This window comes from Corvus cornix, chromosome 14 (genome assembly GCF_000738735.6).
Source record: "Corvus cornix cornix isolate S_Up_H32 chromosome 14, ASM73873v5, whole genome shotgun sequence".
NCBI classification, from domain to species: Eukaryota; Metazoa; Chordata; class Aves; order Passeriformes; family Corvidae; genus Corvus; species Corvus cornix.
The window spans coordinates 7,623,389-7,649,378 of record NC_046344.1 but is presented as its reverse complement, the minus strand read 5'-3'; the positions used below and the strand labels follow the sequence as shown (position 1 = coordinate 7,649,378).

Sequence of the window (25,990 nt, the reverse complement as noted above, 5' to 3'; positions counted from 1 at the left end):
TGAAGTCATCGTGCCTTTGCCCCCCCTCCTTGTCCCACTCCCCTGAGGATGGAGCAGAGCAGCTGCAGCTCAGCTCACTGGACAGAAAATCGTGTTCTTGCCCGGTGCCTCTCCAGAGCCCTGATTTCGGGGCTTGGAGGACAGGTTTGCTCTGCCTGGGCTGCGCTCTTCCCTGCCTGGTGCCAAGAGCACCCAGAGCTGAGCAGTGCCAAATCCAAGCTTTTTTTCATAGATGAAAATGTTCAACAAGGTCCTTCTGGCTGCCATTGCCCCCACGTAGGCACACCTGAGGTACCACAGCTCCCAGGCTTGTGAGGAAAAGGAAGAACTTTCCTTCTCCTTCCTGGTTGTTCCTGGCATTTTGCACATCACCCCTGAAAAAGAGGAGTGGACTGACTGCTTCTCCCAGGAAATCCTTACTGGAGTCCTTGTGGGTGTGCACAGCTCTGCATCCGCAGCCCTGCACCTCCAGCTGCCTCCTGCAGAGCCTCTGTCCCTCTGAAATCATCCCAAGGGCGGAAGGAGATCCAAAGGCAACAGTCTGGGGGCTCTGTCCACTGATTCTCATGCCTGGATGGCTGCTGAGCATTCAGTGACATCAGTGAAGTGTCACCACTGTTGAGCCCGGTGTTGCAGTCCCCGTGTGTCCCATCCAGCACCAATTTGTGCCCACCCACCCCAGGACTAAAAGATCCCAGGAAAATGCCGTGGGAGCCACAGGAGAGTGGTCCCTTCTGAGAGCAGGAGGAGCAGAGCCCCAGCAAAACTCCCAAGAAGTTCAGACTTTGGGGACTACGGAGGGATCTGTGCATTTTTAGCCAAAACATCCGAAATTTCTCTTTCTCTGGTTAACTCTGAGCACACTCAGATAAATCTGGAGACGCGACACAGAAAGGAACAGGACAAAGGGCACGTGGGGCCTTATCTTCCCCATGGATCCATTGAATAAATCTGTTTCAAAGGCACTTCTCAGAAAGGACAAACCCAGGCTCACCTCAAGGGACTTTCTCCTCACTGAGTTGACAGAGGTTTTTAAGTGACTCAAGTTGGCCTTAGGAAAAGGCTCTGGAAGTCAGAACCCCAGGATGCTCTTCCACCAATCCATCCCTCCTCCTGTGCTAATGTTCCTATTCCTAAACCCAGAGTAATTAATAGTGAGTGACCTCTGAGGGATTTCACAAGTCTCACTGCAAGATCTGTTATTTTTCTCAGTATGGAATTCTGGAACAAAACTTTTGAGGAAAATTGTGTCAAAAATGGACTTCTAATATTTTTTTTTTCTTCATCAAAAATAAGGTTCTGATTTTTACCAACAACAATAACGTGAAAAAAGAACGGGATTAACTCGAAAGCTCCTTCACTTTCACTCCATTTCTTTTGCCCCTCCACAGGGAAATCCTCAATGCACAGTCCCAAATGTTAATGAACACCAGCCCTTTCTCGGTACCTTTTAGGGCCTGATTCACCAGGATCATCCATAAATATTCCTTTAAAAACCTTCCTGAGGAACTCCCGAGGGTAGCCAATGTCAGGAAATGTCGGATATTTCTCCCTCTCCTCCTTGAGCCGTTGGTAGCCTGCTTGGAAAAGAACAGATGCGTTAAAAGTTGGGAGATTTACAGCCCCCCCCCACACGGGAGCCATAAACCCACAATTTGTTCCATTCCCAGAGCAGCCTCTGCCCGCTGCAGGACCTTTCATCACTGCTGGAAAGCTGCCTTGAAAAAACCCGCGGTCTTTTATGGCAACACGGACACAAAGTTCAGTTCTCTGTGCCTAAAAGATGGAGATGGGGGAAGGAAGAGACGAATTCACTGCCCAAATCCTGCCCTGGGCTTGCTCCTGTCCCTCTCTTGGGCAAGGAGATATCCCATGCTGGGATGGGAACACGGCCAGGAGGGCTGGAATCCTCCTGACACAGAAGGTCTGCTCCCAGCTGTGACCCTCAGGTGATCACTGATGGACCTGGTACCTGTTCCCAACCTCCAGTGCCACTGGGAGCATACAAATCCCTTCACAACCCAGAAACTGGTGGCAACTGGACAGGGTCAGTCCAGTCTAACAAAACCCAGCCTCGACAAAGGTGTTGCTGCAAACACTGGAAGCCCAAAATCACTCTCAGAGTTCTGCATTTGTGGCTTAAGTAGCTTGAAGTGGTTGCAATGCAGCCAGATTTATTCCTTATATCCAGTGCTGGACTTACCAAACTTCCAGAGGAGCTCCTTAATCTGCCGCTGGGGTTTAATTGCTGAGCACAACACGAACCTGCTTCTCCTTCCACCCATGGCCTCTTCTGCTCCCAAGAAGATCCCCCAAAGCACAAAGGGTTAAAGCTTTGTCCAGCCTGCCCTTCCAGCTTCCCCCAGTTTGCAAACAGTGGAAGGGGAAGGATTAGAGGTGAGAGATTTATGGAGAGCCCATCCCGGAGCCTCTGTTCGCACTTTGATGCTGGGGAGCAGCCCCGCTCTAACAAAGGGGCTGTAAAGCATTGCCCACCACTAAACTCTCTGTTGGGGGCAGCCAAATCCCTCCTGGGATTATTCCAGGCTTGGAGAGGCCTTGGAAAGAAAGGCTGTCCCTTTTTTATGGCCGCATTATTAGCAAAGAGCTGGTGAAACACTTAGGGCCGCCCCATAAATCTGCTGAGGCTGCACAGACGTTTGGGCTGGAAGGAAACCGAGGGGTCGGGGGCTTGACCTGCATCCCCCATCCCAACCGGGGTGTCTCTGGAGCAGGGAGAGGAGATCCATGCCCTGGAATCCCTCAGGAAGTCCTCTGGCTGCTCCAGAGGAGCTGGGCAGGGAGAGGAGCCCAGCCTGGAGTCACAGCTGGGATGGTCCCAGGTTCCCACCAACGCAGGGGGCTCTGAATCTGTCCCAGGGCATGCAGGGATGGGGCCTGGAGATGGAAAAGTGCCTTGCCAAGGAACCAACGCTGGAATTAATGGCCCTGACTTTCATCTGACCCTGTGCAGCTCTCCTTCAATACCTTCAGATGTCACAACCCCTCAGGGTCACTGGAACTCACCCAATAAAGAAGGACCAAGTGACCTCTTAGAACGGGTTTTTTTCTCCCTTCCATTGGATTTTTTTTTTTAGCAGAGGAAGAGGAATTAATGGAAAAACAGGAGTGCTCCATTTCAAGTGAGAAATGGCAAAAAAAATCTGCTGGCACTCCCCAGCCAACAAGCAGCTGGTGTTGGATGTGGGCTCAAAGCAAGCTGTGATCCACAGGCTCTGGATTTCCAGAGGAGAGGAGGGAATAACTCCCACTTTGTCCCAGTCACTTTGCTCACCCCGTGAGGCTGTTCCAGGCCGGACACCCAGGACCTGTGTCCCCTGCAATGGGACATTTGCTCTCCCACACATCTGTCCTGTTCTCAGAGAGCCACTGAACCCTTCCTGCTCCAAGAGGAGCAGCACAGGGAAGGCATCACCCACCCCTTGCTCAGCTTCCCAACATCAGCACCTTTTTGGAGCAGCATCCCTAAAAACCCTGGAGAGCTCAGACCTGGCTGTGCTGTAGAAAAGGCGAAAATAAACAAAGCCTCCTGACTGCCAACAAAATCCAAGCCACGACAACAACAACAACAAAAAGCTCATTCCTAATTTCAGCTTCTGGTCATAAAATTTTACTTCCATGGAACAGCATGAAATCTGCACAGCCCGAGCAGGGGTTTTTAATAAAAGGCAGTTGGTGGAATATCCCAGCCAAGGTGTTTTTATAAGCCAGAAGAAGAGAGACAGAAACACAGAAGTAAAATAATTTTCTTGACCTCCTTCCAGAAAGGAATTTTATTTAGATTTCCTTTAGCCAGGCTGAAACTCTCCTTCCTCTCCTTGCCTGGGTTTTCCCCCTTCAGAGCCATCCCTGTGCATGAACCCCAGAGAATCCAAACCACTCATTTCTCTTTGCATCTGAGCCCCAATGCCTTTAAAAGCTTGGAATTTCAAGGAACAGAGCGATTTGCAGTGGGAATTTGGCTCCCTCTTACCCCAAAACACAAAGCACAGTGTGGAAGTTCAATCCTGCACCCAGGGTAACGCTCCTCTCCCAACACCCGTGAGGATGGAGGGAAAACACTTCCCAACATCCAGATCTATGAGGTTTGAGAAGAGAATAATGTCTGCTAAAGGGCCAGAAACAGCTCTCAGCCCGGTGAAAAATGACTTCCAAATGCCCTCTGCTCTGGGGATTCCATAAGGGAAGATGGATCTTTCTATCCCTTTTCCTTTCTTCTTCATTCTTCAACTCTTGACCTCTGCTGGGAACAGGGAGCTCTCGGGTGAGAGCCCTCGGCAGAGGAAACGCTTCCTCCAGTTCATTTGTCTCCGATGCTCCGTGCAGCTGAAGACACTCCTGTGGCCAGCAGGATGCTGCTCCCAACCCTGCCCATCCCACCTCCTCCGCCCTGGATTTGCAGCTCCAACTTTGCCACAAAACAAAAAGTCAGAGGAGTTTTGGCCCCGCTTTGGGGCAGATTCGCAGCCCAAGACAGAGAGAGGCTGATCTGTTTTGGAAAATAAGAGGGGATGGGGTTTCCCTGGGCATGGAGGACTGGGAAGGATATTGTTGGGAACTGGTTCCCAGGTGCCTCCAATCCCAGGAAAGCTGCTCTGGATAACTCAGAGAGTGACACCAGCCACGAATTTCAGACACAGATTTCAAATCCCTTAAAACTCCCGTGACTCCTGACTCAAGGTCCAAAGGCAAAATATTGCCCAAGATGTTCCTGCTTCCAGCATAGAATCCTGGAATGGCTTGGGTTGGAAGGGACCTTAAAAATCATCCTGTTCCAACCCCCTGCCATAGGCAGGACACTTCCCACTATCCCAGGTTACTCAGCATTCCCAAGGTCATTGGAAACCACCGTGGCAATGGATCCAGCAGGGAAAGGAGGGTGTGGTATGAAGCTTCCTTGTAGGAGATAATCCAAGCTGGAGCATTAGGAAGCAGAGCCTAAAGGGTGAAAGATGAAGAAACTCCTTTCTGAAAGAAATTCCTGCTCAGCACCTTATTTATAATTAGGGTGGAAATCACTAAGATGGGAGGATTGTTATCATTCTAGTCTCTGGAGGTTCTTTGTGGCACCTTAGAGAGCCCCAAGGACACATTACCCTGGATGCTGTCCACAGAGCCAGGCTGGAACAGGCAAGAAGAGAAAAAGGAGTGCGAAGGGGGTGCTCAGGTGTCTCCCCAGCCTTTCCCCTCTCTTGGTCTGAGCACAGGGCCCTGACTTTCCTTCTGTTTTCAGGGAGCTCTCTGGGTGTCCGGCAGAGCCGTTCCATGGGGGCTCTTCCCATGGGAACAGGGAGTGATGGATCTCCTGGAAAGCCATTTCTCAGCAGAAGGGCACCCCGGCTGCACTTGTTCCGTGAGCTGCTGGAACGTGCAGGGGATGCACAGCTGGGAGCACAGGCCTGACAGGCAGCCAGACGATTCCTGGCACAGGGATCAGGCACCTCTGGCTCCTGGGGACACACAGAGTGCCATTTCTGTGCACAGGAGGGGGCTGGGGGCAGCGTCCTCACCCCAAATTACCTTTGTGGGAGGGTGGCGGTGAGGCTGGGCCACATCCTTCACATCTGGCACAAGGCTCCTGTCCCTCCTCAGCTGGAAGAGGAGCAGGAATGTCCTTGCAAGGTTCCTTCCTTTGCTGATGGGGCTTAGCTGACCCCACAAAACAAGCTCTCCACAGCCAGGGAAAGAGCCTTCAGATGCAGCTTTAGGCAGGGAGAGAGGCAGAATCTGAAGAACCCATTGGATTTCAGCCCTTTTCTCTTGGATTTGCTGTCCAGTTAAAAAGTAGGAGATTGAAATCCCAAGTTTCCAAGCTGGGCCTGGTTCCTTAGAAAAATAAAATTCAAGAGAAGGATTTTTATAGGACAATTTGTTGCTCACCATGAAGGCTCGAGGAAGCCAAAGAGCCCGGCCTGCAGCTCTGCTGGGGAAAAGGATCCTCCTGCCCTCACCCTCTTCCAGACACAAGCTTCCCTGTGCTTTCCAGCAGCCCATGATCCAGGGAAAACACAACAAGGGCCACTGTTATTCTTCATGGAGGCAGCAAGAGGAACAGAGGCAGCATCCAAAGCTCGATGTGAGATGGAAAAAGCGTCCAAGCTCCGTGGCGCTGGATGAAACAAAGCACACACAAAACCAGGGAAATGCTGAAAGATGGATTTCTTGGGAGCGGGAATAGAAGTGTCTGTGTTTGCCTTGGAGAAGGGGCAGGGAGGCCAGAGGGTTTCATCTCAGCAGGTGTTGCTTTTCAGCACAGAGATGTGGAGCAAGTCAAAGCCCTCCTGCCAGGCCTTTCCTCTCTCCCAGCTCCTCGGATCCCAATCCCCACTCCATGGACAGGTGATGCCCACACACCTCAAACAGATTTTTGCAGGAAGAAAAGGCCAAGAGAGTCAAGGCAGCAAATCAGCATTCCATGAGCTTTATCCAGACTTTGCTCTGCTCTCCCCCACCTGGCTCCTGTGCAGACCTTCCCTTGTGTCCTCACTTCTCTGGGCTGGGGGCTTTGGTCTGGAGAGGATTTGTCCTGGTGGGATGGAAAGCACTGGAGTTGGATGGTAAGGAGCCATTGGAGCACCCTGATATCTCCAGGAGTCCCATAATGGACCAGACCTTAAAGCCCATCCAGTGCCACCCCCTGCCATGGGCAGGGACACCTTCCACTGTCCCAGGTTGCTCCAAGCCCCATCCAACCTGGCCTTGGACACTTTCAGGGATCCCTGGGCACCCTGTGCCAGGGCCTGCCCACCCTCCCAGGGAGGATTCCTTCCCAATATCCCACCCATCCGTGCCCTCTGGCAGTTTAAATCCATTCCCCCTTGGCCTGTTGCTCCATGCTCTTGTAAACAGTCTCACCATTTTTCTTGCAGGCTCCCTTCATGTGGACACCTGAAGGGAAAAAATATTCCTGGATTGAAGGCTTTGCTCTTCCTTTTGTCTCTGGAGTGACTGGAAAAGCAGCTGCCGGGCGCGGGGGCTTTGCTGTGGGATTTCCCCTGATATGGAGGCAGCAAGAGGAGTTTTCACCTGATGCTGAAACAATGCCATGCACAGAGGGCCACATTGTTCCCTTGCCATTTGGAAGCAATTACCTGCATGTTATGTAAAACTTTTATTAAATGCCGGGAGAAATTCGGGAACGTGTTAATCAGGGGCTGAGTGACATCTGCTTCATGCCCGAGGTTTGGGAGCTGCAGGAGGAGGGGTCAGCAGTTCACCGTGATTACCAAAACATATTGCTCCTTTTTGCGGCCTCCTACGTGTTAATTTTTCAGATTTATTCTCCCCGGCTCCCGTGCCTCAGATTTTCACTGCATGTCAACATCTGCTCCATCCCTGCCTTCCACAGCTCCTCAGGCTTTGCCCCACCAAGATCCTGAGTCAGCTCCAGCCCCGGGCTCAGGCAGTTTGTTGGACTAATCCAAAGGAGAATTACCAGGGAAATTGGGCTCATTTCTGGCATCCAAAGGGATTTGCAGATGGATTCAAACCTAAAGAAACCTGGCAGGTTTAGGGAACGTGGTGTCAGGGCAAGGCTCGGTCGGGCTGGGGGGGTGTGAGGCTGCTGCTCCCTGAGAAACGGGGTGGAAAAATGTCATGGAGAGATGCTCGGCCCATTCCCATTCGTGTCTGCTCCTGCAGACCTGGAGTCATTCCCGTCACACAGCAGGCCATAAAATCCTCTGGGAACGCTCACCCTTTGAAATCAGGGAATGCTGGAATGGTTTGGCTTGGAAGGGACCTTAAAGATCATCTCATTCCAGCCGCTGCCACTTCCACTCTCCCAGGCTGCTCCAAGCCCCGTCCAGCCTGGCTGCAGGATGGGTTTGGGAGCATTGGGAAGCCCCACAAAGCCAGGATAGAGCTTCACCCCAATGTGACTTCCTAGAAGATCTTCCTGCAGGTAATTCCTGTGCATTTCCCTGGATCATATTCCAGGAGAAACCCCCATTATCCATGAGCCAAACGCTTTGTGCTCCTGTCAAACCCCATTTCTAATTTATGCTTTTTTGATTATTCTGTTCCCTCACTTGAGCTCTGCTCCCCTTTCCCAATAAAAATTACAGCTTCCATTTATCATTTTTCCAAGGGTTGCCATAAATTCCACTTGTTCCATCCCTCCCTCACCTCAAGCCAGCTCTGTCCTCCTCCCTCTGTGTCATTGCTGTCACCTCACACATCTCCTTCCCTCCTTTTTGGAGAGGGAGATATAAAAAATAAAAAGTAAAAAATAAAAAATAAAAAATAAAATAATCCCCCAGTCCTGAAATCTTTCCAGGCCATCTCCAAACCTGCAGAACAGCTGGACTTCCACACAAATAAAACTTGTGGGGTTTTACGGTGGAATTTCCTGATTTTTTCCTTTTTTTCAATAAAACGCTTTCAGGAATTTGCACCAGCCTGGAGAGGCAGGAGTGACACTCGCTGCCCTCAGAGCCTGTGGGATCAGGGGTCACTTCAGGAGCCTCCTGCCTGTTTTCTCCCAGGTTTTTTCCAGATTAATTTGCCAAAGGTTTTTAATTTTCACCTTTTTTTTCCGGCAGCACACGGAGAACAGCTCGTCCCATGCTCTGCATCCCATCACCGCAGTGCCATGTGCCTGAAAGCATTATTCCTTCTAAAGTCCTGCCTGGAATAATTAAAAGAAATCATAAAAACGTGGGAATGGCTGCGTTTCCCGGGGTTTACAGTCCCACATCCATCCTCTGCCGGTGGCCGGTGCTCCAGAGGGAAGCGGAGCCGCTCCCCTGCCCAGGGCTGTTCTGGGATCGGCTTCTCCACAGGGAGCTTCTCCCTCCCTTCCAGCGGAGCCTGGCTCCGGGTTGTGCTCAGAGCTGGCCAGGAATCATTCCCGCTCTCCCAAAACTGCTGAGGGGAACAGAATTTTCCTGCTTGTTGAGGTTTGTTGCGTTTTGTCAGAAAATCCTCCTTTTTCTCCATCTTGGAGCACCGCTTCCCAATGTTTTTCCATGGACAGAATAAAAAAATCAAATATAGAGGGGTCAGTACCTGGCATGGGGGATGCAGGACTGGCTTCAGGAGGAAAACAAGGAATTCTTGCAGAATCCTGGAATGGTTTGGGTTGGAAGGGAGCTTAAGGATCATCTCATTCCACCCCTTCCCCCATGGGCAGGGCACCTTCCACTATCCCAGGTTGTACTGGGGAGCTTCTTCCAAGCCTGAACACAAGGAGAGAAGACAATTAATGCTAACAATTAATGCAATTAATGGACAGGAATTTTTTGGGAGACTCTACTTTAATCTTTCTTTTTAAACCCAGCCCTTGAGGAAGCTGCTCTGACTTCCATATGATTTGAAAGCACCGAGCTCTGGCTGCACTTCCAGCGCCCAAATGTGTGACCTTGGATGACACCAATCTGCCAGAAAAGCAGGAAAAAGAAAAGGTGTTGCTGATATTTATTTATTTTCTGCTCCGATTCCTCATCCATCATCAGGGAAATTCGCTCTTGGCAGCGCCGGCCACTTCCTCGAGCGCAGCCAAGGTGACCACGAAAATTAGCATCAAATCCCACAAGGCTTTCCGTCATGGACACGTTGTTTTTCACTGCACACAAATTGTGAGGTGTTTCCCTTTTGTTTTGCATCCACAGGGATCGGGTTGTTACTCCAGGCATTGCTCCATGCACTGACAGATGCAACCGACTCCAAATGGGAAAGTGAAATTTTGTATTTCACTGGAGAAATTTCCCCCGTCCTCCCCAACGGAATGACTCAGAACGGCTGCAGAACCAGCGCTGCCCCAGAGCTCAGACAGTAAAACTCCATTTTCATCCTCCCTCATAAATTTTTTGCTTAATGAGAAGCCCTTGAGGAGCAGATTTCCCTGGCAGAGCCAAGGAAAACAAACGCGTGCGTGGTTAAACAGCGCCGGGAGTGCCGACAGCCTCGTGGTGATAACAGCTGCACCCTCGGCCCTGCTGGAGCCCCACCTCGGGCATTCCCGAGTGGGGAGCACAGGGATGCTGTGGGAAAGGGAGTTTTTTCATCCCACAATCACTGAGGTTGGAAAAATCTCCAAGACCATCGACCTGTGCCTGATGTCCACCTTGTCCCCAGCCCAGAGCACTGAGTTCCATGTCCAGACATTCCTTGGACACCTCCAGGGATGGGGGCTCCAAACCTCCCTGGGCAGCCCCTGTCAAGGCCTGACCACCCTTTCCATGGAGAAATCCCTCCTGATGTCCATCCTGACCCTCCCCAGCACAGCCTGAGGCCATTTCCCCTTTTCCCATCCCTTGGGAGCAGAGCCCAACTCCCCCCCCGGCTGCCCCCTCCTGTCAGGGAGTTGTGCAGAGCCACAAGGTTCCCCCTGAGCCTCCTTTGCTCCAGGCTGAGCCCCTTTCCCAGCTCCCTCCTGTTTGTGCCATGCCAGGAATGTTCTGTCCCCCATTCCAGAGGGTTTTCATGGAGAGCCAGGCACCAACCACAGCCTTTCCCTCAGCAGGAGATGAAGGTGTTCGGCTGAGAGTGTTGTGAGAGCCCTGCTGTGAGCAGGGACAGTGCAGGATGGGGTGGCTGTGGGTGCTTGGACAGGTGCCATATCCTTTCAGGAGGGATTTCTCCACGGAAAGGGTGCTCAGGCCTTGGCAGGGGCTGCCCAGGGAGGTTTGGAGTCCCCGTCCCTGGAGGTGTCCAAGGAAGGCCTGGACGTGGCACTCAGTGCTCTGGAGATCAGGCACAGGTGGGACTCAATGATCCTGGAGGGCTTTTCCAACCTAAAAGATTCCAGGATTGTCATCCCCAGGCAAGACCTTGAGAAGTGAGGGCAGGCAGGCAGTGCCAGTGGGAGCTGGAATTCATGAAGTGCTGTTAAAGTTGGAGCAGCATCCAGGGATGCTCCCAGCTCACCTGGGCAGTGTCCAAGGAATTCTGAGCTCAGAGGGACTGAGGGCAGGTGAGGAGCACCCAATGGTCCCTGAGCCTGGAGGAGGCACTCAGGATTTGCTCCGTGGCTCTGTAGGATCCTCATCCACCTCATTCTCCTCATCCTCCAAGGAAGCTGCCAGAATAAAAGTGGGAAAAATCCCCATCAGCAACAGGAAGATGGAAATTCCCTGCAGGGATAACCTGACTGTCCCAACATCCCCAGATATCGCCTGCCATGATGAATTCGGATGGAATCACAGCATCAATAAGGTTGGAAAACATCACCGAGTCCAACGAGAAACCTAAAAAATTTTGGGATGCAACAGGTTCCTGTGCCAGGGGCTGGGCAGGGGGCGGGGGGCACTAGAGGGCACTGTCGCCTGCAGATCGTGACAGGGAGGACACGGAGGGCTCTGGAAGATATCCTGATATCCCAGCTCTGCATCCCGACCTTTGGAGGGAGAGACTGGGCCTAAAAAAAACCACCAAACCCCACCCCCCCCACCCCAAAACAACAAAAACATAATAATAATAATAATAATAATAACAACACATATTCAATATATATCTCCTGATACCACATATTTAATACCACAGTATCATCTGTTTAAAAATAAAACCTGCTCAGGCTGCTGGGAGATGCTGTGGGGGCAATATCCAAACCTTTGCTCCCCGAATTTTGCAAGAACCGGGATTTTTAACATCTTCCAACCCACTCAGCCTTGGGCCAGCTCCAAAAGTAGCCAAGGAATTTCCTGGGCTGGAGAGGGTCAGACCTTTGGCAGTGTGTCTGCCTCTGGATTCCTCCTTCCAGGAGGGATTTTCTTTGGGATTTTGCATTGGAGTAACAAGCAGTGGGAGGGGAGGAAGGCAGCACGGGGGCTGCCTATGGAAGAGTCATGGAGTGAGTGCTCACAGGTAAAAAAACACTTGATAAAGAAAATAAATGAGGAAAAAAAGGAATTCTGCCCCTGGAGAAGATCCTTCCCAGGGCAGAGAGCTGGGCTGGGGTGGGAGCAGCTCCAGTTTCCAGGGATGAAGCTGTGGGGATGTGGAAACAGAACAGAAATTCCTCACCTGGAGTTCGGCCTGGAGCCTGGGACTGGGAAGGATTTGGGGATCCATCACCTCTGCTTGGAGAGGGAAGGGTTAAAGGCCTTGAGGACTCCCATGAAATCCCAGGTACAGCAGCTCTGGTGACTGGAGTTAATTCCAGACTAAAACCAACCATTAATGGGGACATTCAGGGAAAAAAGGGGGAGAATATTTCCTTTGCCTCCCTGAAACGGCAATTCCCAAATTCCCAGTGTTGCTGGCGAGGCTGGAGAGGGATCTGTGGGCTCACATTCCTGAGTGACCTCACTCCTGCGTCCCACACCTGCCCCAGTACTGGCCATAGAGGCCAAAGAGACAGGAAAATTCCTGCTGTGGATCCCGAGACATCCCATCCCAGCTGAGCTGCCCCTCTGGAGTGTGGGGCCGTTGGGAAGAGCTCCAGCTCCGGATCCAGGTCCCTCGGAGCGCTCAGGGTGTGGGTGAGGCCCTGCTCCTGCTGGAGCATCCATCAGGAGACCACAGCTCCCCACAGCCTGCTGGAGCCCATCCCAAACTTCCCAGGGTTGGTCCTGGTGAAATCACCTGGCAGGAAGCGAACTCCTCCCACCTGGAGCTGCCTTCAGAACGGCTTTTCCCAGGTGTGGGGTGATGGGAGCAGGACGGGCTCAGGAGCACCTGCACAAGGAGTGGGGTTTCCATGGAAACCGCGGGCTCCCATTGCTGGTTTGAGACCCAGGAAAACTGGGAGAAGCAGCTTTTTGGGGACCCCCACCATGGCTGGGTCAGCCTGGTGCAGCTCCACCCCCCCAGGCAGATCTTATCTCCCAGAGATTTATTTCCAGTCTTCTTTTCAAGACATGATGTCAGGATTCTAATAACCTGACTCAGGCAAATCCTGGCTGGAATTCCGATTGTGTTTATCAATTTCCTCCTTTCTTTTCTTTCCTTGTCTCGATTAATCATGGAACAGCACCATGGAAAAGTGCTGTTAGCCCGGCCTCCCAGCCAAGGCAGGCCTGGTCCCTGCTCCACCGTCTTCTGTTTCATCCAGGTTATTTTTAAAAATTCCCCAGGCACCAGACTTGTTGACTCACAGGAGCGAGGAGTGGAAAAGACCTCTGAGCTCATGCAGTCTGTGCTGGCCAGGGCAGCTCGGGCCCTGCAGCTTTCCCTGGTTCAGCTCCCACCTTTGGCTCCCTCGGGAGATTTTCCTGCCGGAGAGCAGATCTCACACTCAGGTTTTTGTTGATGTCATGTTGGAAAGGAAAACTGTCCGGTGCTGGCCTCAGCTGACTGAGGGGGTTTGAGGCTGATCTGTGGGATGGGGATGGGATAAATGATTGGCAACTGCCCTGCCTGGACCATGGGGCACACGGAACCTGGGATGCTGCTCCATGAGCCCGGGAATTGCCAGGAAGGGACTTGTCCTGCTCCAAACCTCTCGGCCTTCCCTGATGCTGTGCCGGCTTTGGGGCTTATGAACAAGGTGGACAAGATGGGCAGCCCAAATGTGGACTGGCTAATTAGGTGCAGCATGGCTGTTCATTGGTTTTGAGGCAGAAAAGGCACAGATCTCCTGCAAACATCCCTGCACCCTGCCTGGAGCACATCCACAGTGCCCAAACCTGCTGTGCTTCCCCCTGGCACCATCAGGGAGCTGGGATGGGTGCTGGGCACTCCCACGGTTGCCAGGGATTGGGATGGGTGCTGGAGGCTCCCGTGGGTGCTGGACCTGCCCAAAGCACGAGGTGCCCTCGATCCCTGGCGGCGCTCGGCTCTGCCTCAGCCTTATCTGCCTGGAGTAATCACAAATAATTGGTGGCTCCCCAGTGGCCTGATCTAATAGCAGCACGAATAAAGTTATTTTGAACAGTTGTTCATGAGTTCATCTCCTGGAAAGCCTCAGCCCCAGCTGTTGCTGTGCTTTTGATTAAAAAAAAAAAAAAAAAATATTAAACTCAAACTGGGGATTATCGGGGCTAAGCACGTCTCAGCCCTCCCTCCTCCCCGTGTCAGGTGCCCGGCCGGGCTATAAACCCCTCTTTGTGTGCGGCTGCCTCGGCCCTTTCTCCCGGAGCTGGCACCGGCACCGCGGCGATTTGGCAGCGCTCCGGGATGCCGGGCGAGGGATGCTGGCAGCGCCGGCGGCTCGCGGTGCCCGGCCCGGCTGGCAGCAGCGGCCGCGGCAGCCTCAGCGTCCAAATGGTCGCCCAGGCCTCCGGCCAAGTCCATTTGTTAATGGTCAAGCTCTGGGGAGCTGTGCGGGGAGAGGAGAATTGAATTAGGCACGAGCAGGGAGGAGGGAGGGCGGCAGCGGGAATGGGGATGGGGAGAGCCGTGCGGGTCTCCAGCCCGCAGAAGTGGGGGTGGCTCTGCGGGGGCTTGGGGACGGCGTGCCGGCGAGGGACCTGCAGCACAGACGTGTCCCCAAAGCCCCGAAGTGGCGGTGTCCCCTCAAGGACAGCCGAGCCTCCGGCGCTGTCGCCGCCACCCGCCCCGTGGAGCGGCCGGGCAGGGGGAGATCCCTGGAATCCCGGCCCCCAGCCTATCCCGGCGATGTCACCGCGCAGGTCACCCCCACAGGTGCCCAGGGACTCGCACAGGACACATTCCCAGGATCCGCGGCGCTCACGGAGTCCAGCTCCTCCTCCCACCCAGCCCCTCCACCCGGACGCTGCTCCGGTGACCGCAGCCGTGGCTCAGCCCTGTGGCTCCAGCTCAGAACCTCTGCGGGCTCCAGGCTCTGCTTTCCCACCAGCCCAATCCCTGCTCTGATCACTCCAATCCCTCCGGGATCACTCCAAGGAGGGCGCAGGACGGGAATGTCCCCTCTGCCCCGCGCCGAGGTGGCCGCGGGACCCCGCTGAGGTGCGGAGAGCCGGGGCTCAGGCTCCGAAAATTCCGCGCCGGAGCAGCTCGGCTCAGTCCTCTGCCAGAGCGGGGATGAGTTCAGCTCCCACCTCCTGCTCCGGGATTTGGCCGGGACGAGCCGTGCTCTGGCAGCGGCGGGATTGGGATGGGTGCAGTCGGTGCCGTGACCCCCTCTCGCCATCCCTGTGCCCAGCACAGCTGTCGGGACGGGGGCACAGCGGTGCCTCCCCCTGCCGCCAACATCTGGCTGCTCTCAGCCCGGTCCCAGCACAAAATCCAGCTGGACGCACATCCCAGCAGCTGGATGGGAGAGGTGCGGGGTCAGCCCCTTCCCACATCCGCGGGGATTTGCTCGGCTCTGTCTGATTGCAAAACCCCGTGCCCAGAGCCCTCGGGACGTTTGGAGGAATTCTTGCTGAGGCAGAACAATTCGGGAGGGACTGGGGCCTGCACATTCGGGGATGTTCTTGCTGAGACAGGACAATTAGGGAGAGGATACGGACAATAAGGACGAGTTTCACACTTAACTTCCCTCGTCCAATCAATTAGGTAGGAACAGAGTCACTCCATACATCCTCCCAAGGACGTCCCCCCTCCTCCTGAATAAAGACAATTTTAAAAGCGGAGCGATGAACTCGCACCAATGATTATCCCAAGGTTGGGAAAACTCGGGAGCAGTGCAGTGAAAAAAGGGAAAATGAGATCAAAAAGCAATCAAAAATGCTTGATAGCACCAAATCCTCGATACATTCCAGGCTGGACATGCAGAATATTGTTGGAAAGCCCAAGCTGATAAGGAGACGGGCAGTTATCATCACTAGATTGACTTAATTAAGATATTAATTCCCAATCTCTGAATCTCCTTCTCCAACTCTTTCCCTGTTTCAAAAATAAAGGCACAGAGCAGTGCAGGTTTCCCCAAGCCAGTTCCACCCAGCATCCCCCTCTCCTGGATTTCTCGCCGTGCCTCTTATTTTCCTTCTCAGCATCAGCCTCGAAACATCTGGGTGGTGGTGGAGCTCGGAGCTGGAAGCGACACAATCTAGTGAGAAAGGATGTTTTTGTGCTATTTCCAACCTTCCCAGAACAGAGACCTTCAGAAAGCCCCTCACAAAGGCCGCTTTCTTCCTCCCCACCACTTTGAAAAGCTGGGTGAGATCCTCGCTTATCTGCCTCCACCAGGCTTGTACAAGACAGAGACGATCAAAAAGGAGGGGGAAGGGGCAGCAGAAACCCTGGCCAAGTGTTTTTTTTGGTGGTTTTGTTTGTTTCTTTTTTAGCTTCTTTTGGTTCAAACTGGAGTTCTGGAGCCTCTCCAGCCTCCTCTGTGCTGGGGGAGGAGGGGGGATCACAAGGATTTACTGAAGACCCCACTGATTAGAATTCTGCTTTTCCCCATATTAAAGTTTCATTTCTTGGGTAAAATGTTGAATCAGAGTGAATTTGGGGGGGTTTTAAAGAAGCTCCACTGCTCAGCAGGTTGGAAAGTCCAGTCCCTCTGAGCATCCCTGCGCAGCAGCCAAAATCCATGGGCACCAAGGCTGGCTTGGGAATCGGGGCAAGGAATTTCCCTCCTGCATCCAGAAACTCTTGGCAAAGAGCTGAAGGACTGTGGCCAGGAGACCCAAAGCTGACGGTGATGCTCAGCTCCATCCCCTTGTCCCACCTTTTCGGATGCTCCCGCACCTGTGGGAGAAACCCAACAGCAACACCAAAAATGGTGGGAGTCCTGCTCCCTCCTGCTGTCCCTTCCTGGGATGAGAGGTCCCTCTGGCTCCCCTGGCTGGGCTGAGGCTGCTGAGGGGCTCCCAGCTGCTGCTGGGGATGTTTGGGAGGTGGAGGTTGTGGAGCCCTCAGCTGGAGCTCAGCTCTGTTCCTGTCGTCTCCACTGATGCTTCCCCTCCTTCCCCAGATCCCCACGGATGATCCCTGGGGCCAGAGCTCCATTTCCCAGCTCACCTCCAGTTTAGGAACTGGATCCTCTTTGCCTCCCCCAGACTTTCCCAAAGGGAAAGTTCCTGTCCTGATCCCTTCCTCCTGTTTTTGTTCCTGCTTTGCCCAGCAGAGCCAGAGCAGAGCTGAGCAGCAAAGTCCTGCTCTTCCAGCCCTCATCCGCCCCCACTGGATCCAGCCCGCTCCCTCAGCCCTTGGAGATTGAGCTCCACATGCCCCCACAGCCTTGGGAAGGCTCCCAGCTGTATCCCCTCTGCTCCCCTCCCACCTCACCATCTCTTTTGGGATATAATCCCCTGTCAGGAACACCTGGAAACACCAGGATTTGTTGTGCCACCGAGCTGCATCCCTCAGCTGCCTAAAGATCACCAGACTCCACAGGCAGTGTCCAGGAGAAAGGGATAAAGCCACTGGGTGAGCCTCCTGCTCTTCAGAGCATCCTCATGTAAAACCAGCCCAGAATTCCCATCCCATGGGACAATCCCTGAGGGTTTGGGATCCCTGGGAGGGTGCAGGACCCCTGGCACATCCCTGGAGAAGAGCACAGGGACTCGGGGAACCCAAACAGGGCATTTTGGACCCCATTTGGCAGCACTGCCCACACCTCCCTGCCCACGGCAACACCGAGAGGGCAGGGACAGGGAATAACCCCGGCCCAGCCTCACACGGAGCTCCCGCTTCCCAGGTCCTGGAAAAGCAGGCGCCGTGCGTTCTGCAGCACATCCGTCCTTGCAGGCAGCCTGAGAACATATTTTATCTTCTACATAATCACAAGGAGAAAAAAACCAAATCCCCTCGCCTTCGAGATTCCCAGACAGTTCCCTCAGCATCCTCATGCTACTGATGTCATCCTGGAGGAAAATCCCCTGGGCCCGGGAGCTGGAGCTGCTCCGAGCCCGTTCCTGCACCGGGGGTGGGCAGCCCCCAGAGCCCCTCGGAGCTGCACCTCTGCAATACCCCGGGCACGGTTTTATGGCCCCGTTTATGCACTTGTTGAGTGCCTAAATTCCCCGTGCCCCCTCGGGGGACATTAATAGCTCAGCAGAGCTCTTTGCTAATTCCATTTTCTGTCCTTTGTGTTCAGCTGCAAGAAAAATTAGCCAGGAATAAAAAATGACCTCATAATAAACAGCACTAAACCCGGCACCGCAGATTCCTGAGGGTAACTCTGCACAACCAGGTACCACCTCCAACCCCACAAACTTCACCCTGCACTAAAAACAACCGCAGGGCAACCCCTGGGCTGAGGTAGAACAAGTGAAACACGAGATAAGGCCGTGGCACGAGGCCAGGAGGCAGATTTGACCCAAATTGCTCCATCTCCAGCTGGTTGAGTGATTCACTCATCCAAGGGGCCTGGCCTGGCTCCCTGTTTGGGGCTGGTCTCCGCAGAGACCGAGGGGGCTTTGTTTTGTTTGTCCCAGCGCCTTGGTTATCCAGGGAAGCGTGACACACGTGGTGGGAACGCCGGCCGGCCGCTCCTGGAGCAGGCACACGCGGGATCCGTGCTGGAGCTGCCTGCTCAGCTCCCCCGGCATCTCTCCTGCTCTGCTTTGACCTCAGGGGCAGCACCCTGGTTGTGGTGGGACCCATAACCCTGTCCTGGTCCCCATAACCCTGTCCTGGTCCCTATAACTCTGCTCTGGTCCCCGTAACCCTGCCCTGGTCCCCATAACCCTCTCCTGGTCCCCGTAACTCTGCCCTGGTCCCCATAACTCTGTCCTGGTCCCCATAACTCTGCCCTGATCCCCAGGAGTGATGTGTGGGGTGCAGATGGAGAACACAAGGATTTGGCTGGATCCCAAGCATCCCTCCAGCCCAGTGCCTGGTTTTCATGGATGGTTGGATACCTCAGGAGCAGCAGGAGGGAAGAGTCCCACAGCTGGGGAACACCTTGGTGCTCCCTGTCCCTCGAACTCCTCGTGCCAGGAGAGCTCTGTGGGATACCTGGGCTGCAGGTGGGGAACATAAGGATCTGGCTGGATCCCAAGCATGCCTCTAGCCCAGTGCCTGGGATGGATGGATGGATGGATGGATGGATGGATGGATGGATGCCTCAGGGGCACCAGGAGGGAACCCTCCCACGGTTTTGGAGCTGCTTGGGCTTTGCCATGAGCACGGACATCGGGGTTAACTCCCACCACAGGTGGGGCTGGAGGAGGAACCCAGGCTGGAGTTGGGTTTTCAAGCTGAGCTGATAAGTTGGGGAAGGTTTTAGGAATGAGGAATTATAAAATCATGGAATCATTCAGGCTGGAAAAGACCTCTGGGATCACTGAGTCCAACAATTCCCCCAGGACTGCCAAGGCCACCACTGCCCCATATCCCCAGGTGCCACACCCACACGGATTTAAATCCCTCCAGGGATGGGGACTCCACCACTGCCCTGTCCCAGGATCTGTGCCTTTCCACGAAGCAATTTTCCCAAATATCCAACCTAAACTTCCCCTGGAGCACCTGGAGGCCAGTGGGGCTGTGGGTTGAGCAGAGCAGCTGATGGGGAGCTGGGCATGGTGAGGCCCTCAGCATCCAGCCCAGCCCGGCCCCAGCTCCATCCCATTGATTTTTTGGGATGCACACACAAACCCTGCAGGGCTCAGTGCTCGGCCAGGCAGCTGCTGGCACAGTGACCTGAAAAAATGCTGAAAATGAAAAGGCAACAAATTCTACCCAGTTGCCTGTCCCTTCCCATTCGGGTTTTGCTCAGCTAAATCGTTCCTGAATCAGCCAAGCTGTGTCAGAAATGTCCTTTAATGAAGTGCAGCAGGGGCTCTGGCATTATTTCCCAAGCTCCAGCAAGGTTTAATCCCCGGCCCCCCTGAGCCACATACGCTTTAAAGAGGATATTTTTTACTCCTGGTATTTCATGGGTGTTAGACTTTAAAGACCGCTGCCAGTTTAGTTTAGACCCCCAAAAAGTTGGTGACACTGGGGGGTAGAGGTGGGGAGGTGCTTGAAAATAATCCCAGAGCAACCTCTGAGGAGGCTGACCCACGGCCTAAATCTCCTGTGTTCTCCTAGAAAGGCTGGAGGTATCCCAAAAAATTTGGGAGGGATCTGAAAACATCCTGGGGGTGATGGGCACCCTGACCTTCCAGCCCCAGCACTGCTCCGGCCACCAGGGATCACCACAGGCACCAGGAATGGACTTTGCTAATTAGTCCGGGCTTAACTCGAGCAAACTTTGTGCTCTGTTTGGTTAAGACAGGCCTGGAGCGAGTCAATCTGCAGCAGGGAGGAACAGCCCTCCTGGCCTCTCTCCTCTTCCCTGGGAGAGCCCCACTCGGGGGGATATTAAAGGCTTTTGTTTCCAGGAGCTGTCAAAGCCCTCACCTTTCACAGGCACTAAAACGGCCCAGGGAAAAAAAAAAATCCAAAAAAACCTTAAAAAAAGATCTGCAAGTGGAATAATAATTCTGGCCTCATAAATCTGAGCCTGTAAATCAAGGATTGACGGGGCGGTCGCTGTAATGTCTCGGGAGTTCACGTTCGAGGGTTTCTTTTACCTGAGGAAAAGGGAAAAAAAAATCCCCAAGTCTGTGCCCTTCCACTGCAGGGATGCTGTAAATCACCTTAATGTTACACTCCAGCTCTTAAACAGCCCGAAAAGAGCAGAGAGGGAAAGTGGCTGAGTGAAAAAGGGCAGGGGGAAAGCTTTGATTTCAGAAAAGTAACCCCGCAGACCCAAACCATTCTCTCTTTTAAAAGCAGAGGGCAAATCCTTCACTCCCCAAGGCCAAGCCTTGCTCCTGGTCCTGCTGAGGTCACGAGCTTGGGTACGGGATGGGGACAGTTTGGCTGCTGCTGGAAAACCACGGAATCAGCCTGTCTGTCTCCATGGGGTTGGATTTGGGATTGAGGGAACATGGGAAAACAGAGGTGAGAGCAGGGATGTGGAAGGAGGAACGGGGGTGGTGCTCGGAGGATGTGGAATCATTAAAAAAGATTGGAAAATGGTTGGGAAAGATCCCAAAGTCCAACCTTTGAGCAAATACCAGCAGCCCACAGAGCAGAGTGTGACCCTACAATGTCTCCATCCATCCTGGGAATGGGGAACATCATCCCAGTGTGTGCTGGGATGGCAATGGAGCCGCCCTGCGTGCCACAGCCACCCACCACGAGGCACCCTCTGTCACAGGGCAGCTCGTCCCCAAACTGGGGCTCCCTGCCCAAACTGGGGCACCCAGCACACCCCAACTGGGGATGCAGCAGCTCCAGAAGATGGGAGGTCCCACAAGAGGAGCCCCCCCTGGCCAGCCCACAGAGGGGACACCTGCCGAGCTGGGCCACCACCCACCTGCTCCTCTCCCGGGAGGGTTACAGTGGGAAGTAGGGAATAGGATGGGAAAAGATGGAGTGGGAAAAACCCCTCAGTTGGGCACCGGGCCGTGTCCACACGCAGAAATTGAAGAATATTGGGTTTTTTTTCCTTGTGATTCCCTATGCTTTTACCTTTTTATTTTCCTGTGGGTTCACCTATTTGTTTTCCTATGGTTTTGCCCGTTCGGGATAAAAAGGATCCAGCTCAGCAGACCCGAACCCGGTGTCCCAAGTGCTGAGGGTGCTTTGGGCCATCGCCTGAGCATCCTTCCACCTCCATCCCTGCCGTGCCAAGGGCAGCCGGGGCCGGAAGGCTGCGGGAGAGGGAAGAGGAGGAGGAGGAGAGGCGGGAAGGGAGGAGGAGGAAGGCGCTGGCAGGTGGGGCACAAGTGCGCGCAGGGAGCGCTCCTCTCCCTAATCCCGGCTTCAAAGCCGCCGGGCGGGGCCGGGCGCAGCTGCGGCGTCTGAGCTCCAACAGGTGACAGCTCAGCTGTCCCCTCCCCGCGGGGCTGGGAGCCCTGGGGGGGTCCTGGGGGGACACACGGTCCCCAAGGCCTGAGCCGGCTCCGTCCTGCCCTCGGGACACCTCCTGGGCGTGTGCCCGGCCGGCTCCTGCCCTGCTCCCGGCGGGATGGGGCTCGGCTGCTGGGAGGAGTCCGGGCAAAGTCTTCCTGAAAGTGCTCCGAGCTGCTGGGAAAGGTGGGAATGGCCCGTTCTGCATGGACACAGCACCAAGACGCTGCCAGCAGCCTCTGGAGGCTGTGCCCTGTGCCCTGCGCTGGCAGCCAGTGCCCTGCCAGCCCGCGGAGCCCCCCAGCACCGCATCTCCGGCAGGGACGGCAGGAGGGACACGGGGGGAGCAGCGCTTCCCAGCTCTGGCCTTGGGCAAATTCCTGCGGGAATCCCCTCCGTGGCAGGAGGTGTTGAACAGCCCCTCACTGGGAAATGTTTTATCCCATCGCTTTGGAAAACCCGTTTGGGAACAGCATCCTTTAGTGCCTCCCCCTTCCAAAGCACCCAGCAGCAGCACCAGGAAAGGCTTTTTGGGCACACCCAGGCAAATCCAGCAAATCCAGCATCCAGGGAAACTGGAGGCAGTTTTATTTCTGCTCCCCACCAGCAGAAGGGAGCATCTCGCTGCCACCAGCCAGGCCAAGCGAGCGGCGGGCAGGGAATGTGGAGCATCCCGGCCAAAATCCACATCCTGCTGCCACCACCAGGCTCGAGCTGGGACAGTGGCACAGCCTGAGAAGGTCCAAGTCCATCCCTGGCCCCATGAAAACCTCAGCGATCCCATTCCCACTGCAAAGGGATGCCCAAATTTCCCACATTTATCTATGAAAACAACGAAGCGGGACCTGAAACATTCCCCCCTCCCCAGCTGCAGCTCGGCACCACTGCCGGATAAACAACTCCCTCACCTCCACCCCCTCCCCAAACACCGCTTGAACCCTAAAAAGTGCAGGTGTGGGGGCAGCTCCGAGCCCTCCATCCCGCAGAGCCGCCGGCATCGCTCATTAAGAGCCCGGAGCCGCCGTCGTCTGAGCAGCACCATTCTCTGAGCAGCCCCCAGCCCCCTTCCCCACTGGTAATTTCTCCTTATCTGCATATTTTATTGAAAATTAAAATCCTTTTGCATTTTTCCCAGGGCTCGGGTGGGAAGGATCTTTTCTCGCAGCCCTACTTGACTCCAATTAGTTGGGATAACAAAGCTGCCGCTGTCGGGGGATTATTGACAAATGCTCGAGGGGAGAAAAAAAAGGGCAGGAGAACGGTCTGTTAAAATGACAGCTTTTAAGGCTGGAAACAAAACGTCCGAGCCACGAACAGCGCTGGAGAGGCAAGGAAAATACCAATTCCTGTTTTTTTGATGGCATTTCCATTGATCAGCCCCCTCGAGCCAGGATTTTGTGTCGTGTTCCCCCAGGTCACCACCAGCATCCCTTCCTGCATCCTTCTGGGAGCACCAGCCACAGCGCCGAGCCGGGAGCTGGGGAAGCTGCGGGTGTGGAAATCCATCCCATCCCGTCCTTTCCCTGTTTCCTCAGCCTCGTGCTCCCAAACTCAGTTCCCATGGGCGCCCGTCGGCTCCTGCCCCTCCAAACCTGCTCCCTGCAGCTGCGACCATGCACAAAAGGACTGAGGAGCATTGAGAACAGCACAACTCCTTCACTGATAACTCCTTCATATTTTTTCCCTTAATTTCAACTAAAAGAATAGAGGGGGTAAAAAATGAAGCGCACTTGATAAAGGGCAGTGAGTGTTATCCCCCCCCCCCAAAAAAAAAAAAAAGAAAAAAAGAAAAAATATCAATAAAAACCGCACAGAGCGTTTTTTCTTCCCTAGGTGGCTCGGACAGCTGGCTCTTTAAATATTAATCAGGGCCTCATTGATATGCAAATACGGCGAGAGGGAATAATGCTGCCGCAGCTGCGCAGCCCCGGCCGAGTGTTGGCCTCCTCTCCAGGATGAATGGGAATATCTGAGGACACAGGTGCAGGGAGCCGCCGGCGAGCGGGATCCTGCTTAATACGGTAATTTGTGAGCGATGCTCTATAGAGCCCAACCGGGGCAATCTTCTCCCACTCGACGGTCTCTGACCACCGAACAAGGTGTTAATCTTCTGATTGTGCTGCTGGCTGTTCCCTCGCAGCCTTGCTGGCCTTTTGCCCTGACACTTGGCCAGTTAAAATCAGCCCCGCTGGCGGCTCGGCCCCGCGCCAGCCGATGGGCGAGGAATTATTTATTGTTCCCTTCCCAGAACCACCAGTAAACAGGAAAGACGGGGCATCCCACAGGGAGAAGCGCTCGGGATGCACAGCATCCCTGTCCCCTGTCCCCCCCCGGCTGCCACCTCGTTCTGCCGGGGAGGTGAGCACATCCCACCTTCCCCGAGCAAAGCTGTGACAGGGCCGGTGGTGGCATCCGTGCCCAGGGACCTGCAGGGGTTGGGGTGGCACCCCCTGGTCCTCTCGCCTGATTCCCACCCTCCTGTGGGGGCCAGGAGAGAGGGCAGAGGCAAGGTCAGCTCCTGCTGGGCATCACCGCTGGGTGTCCCGGGCACGTGGGACAGGCTGGGGCGGCCAACCTGAGCTGCCCACCCCGGGAACTCAGCCAGCACCGTGGCCTTGCTCTGCGCGCCCACAGTGCCCGTGGTGGCACCGACAGCTGCTGCGGGAGGGACGGGGGAAGGTGGGGCAGAGCCCTGGGCAGCATCTCCCAAAACCAGAGCAGAGCTGGCCACCCCAAAGTACCCAAAGGGCTCCCCTCACAGAGTTTGGTGTCCCCTGTCATTTGTCACAGATCACAGAACTGCAGAATCATGGAATACCCCCAGCTGGATGCACAGGGATCATCCAGCTCCTGCGTGGGTCTGGGAGCTGGGAAAGGCGGGCAGGAAGGGCCTCTCACCAGAAGGACGCTAAGAAAGGTCCCTCCATCACCTCCCAACGAAACCCAGTGCTGATTTAAACGCTCAATCCTTGGGAAGGGATGCCCCTGCCTCCCCCTGCTCCCACCCCTTGGGGCCTGGATCATTCCCCTGCTTCCAGGCAGCACCTCGGGACCGCTCCATCCCCATGAGACCCCCACGGACACATCCTGCCCTTCCTCCTTCTCCAGCTGGAGCAAACACTGGGATGCTGCGGATACAACCCTGCTGTGGCAGGGGGTTGTTAAGATTTGCCTCCTGTGGCTCCCATCCTCCTTTTTCCCTGCCAAGCCTCCCTGCCCGGGCTGCCGGTGATGAATGAGCCCGCGGGTGCTGCGGTACCAGGCGCCCGCAGCTGCTCCCGGCGGGCAGATGGCAGCTCCGGGCCACAGCTGCAGCCCCCGCGCCCGCCCGCAGCTGGATGGCCACAAAGGCACAGACATCCCACTGAGTCGCAGGAAAAGCGGGAGGGATGCTGGGATGGCTCGAGGACGGGCACCAGGCACACACAGGGAGAAGCTGGAAAAGCTCAGCTCTGAAAGTCCGGCCTTGCTGCGGCTACTCCGGCCTTGGCTTGGATCGGCACGGTGGGATCAAGGCAAGGGTTGTCCGTGTGGTGGGTCATTCCCAAAAACATGGAGGCCTTCCTGGAGACAGGGAGAAGCCCAGATTCTCATGCCTGGCCTGTGACTCAAATTCTGGCCTGTCTGGTGCTGGTTCTTGGCCTCCATGTTCTACTCCAGGGGCAAAGAGAGGAGAAAATTCCAGCAAACTTTATGGACTGGCCTTTTGTTTCCAAAGTCCATTTAGTATCTCAGTATTCCATTCCTATTAATTATTAATAACTAATTATCAATGACAAATCACTGCTAATGATTCCAGTTATCTTATACACAGGGGGTTTGCCTCTTTTCACACTTCACTGGGGGCAAAACTGGATGTACAGCCTGGGGTGTTGATCCCACCTTCCCACTCAGACCCCACTCCAGGGGAGCAGCTGCCTCTGGAATCTGGCCCAGGAGATGAGGATTAACGAGCCAATTAACTGCTCCAGCCCCGGGGCAGCACCTGGGGTCACACAGGATGGCAAAGCCACCCTGGTCCTGCCTTGCTCTGGGAGCTCATCCTGTGGATCCAACGCCAATCCCGCTGTGATGCCGCTTCCTTAAAAGTGTAAATCCTTCATCCACACTGAGGAGCAGCAGGGCTGCCCTGTGGCTGAAATGATCCCAAATAGGCCAAGCCTGGAGCTGCTGTGGGAGGAGGGAGTTGTGCTGGAGGAGGATGGGATGCGGCTGACACCGACATTCCCGGGATGCGCCGGGAGAGCACCGGCACTGTGGCCACGCTGCCGTGGGGAACCTTCTTTCCCTGGATCTCATTAATGAACAAAAGCTTCGGGAGCGTGGGCGGCTGGGCCAGACAGGGAATAAACAGGGATTAGTGGCACGG

General features: G+C 54.6%; 1 protein-coding gene across 3 annotated transcripts in view; it reads right to left on the bottom strand.

The window, feature by feature from the left end:
• LOC104684758 overlaps nt 1-25,990 on the bottom strand; it is a 55,682-nt gene that overhangs the window by 25,241 nt on the left and 4,451 nt on the right. For 2 of the 3 annotated variants that reach the window (XM_020584033.2, XM_019281714.3), the window contains exon 1: nt 1,448-4,363. The gene's annotated coding sequence lies outside the window, so the exon portion shown is untranslated. Of the gene's footprint in view, nt 1-1,447; nt 4,364-5,901; nt 6,131-8,548; nt 8,651-9,030; nt 9,201-10,890; nt 11,042-25,990 lie in introns of those variants that run through there. The other variant, XM_019281713.3, reaches the window with a different exon arrangement.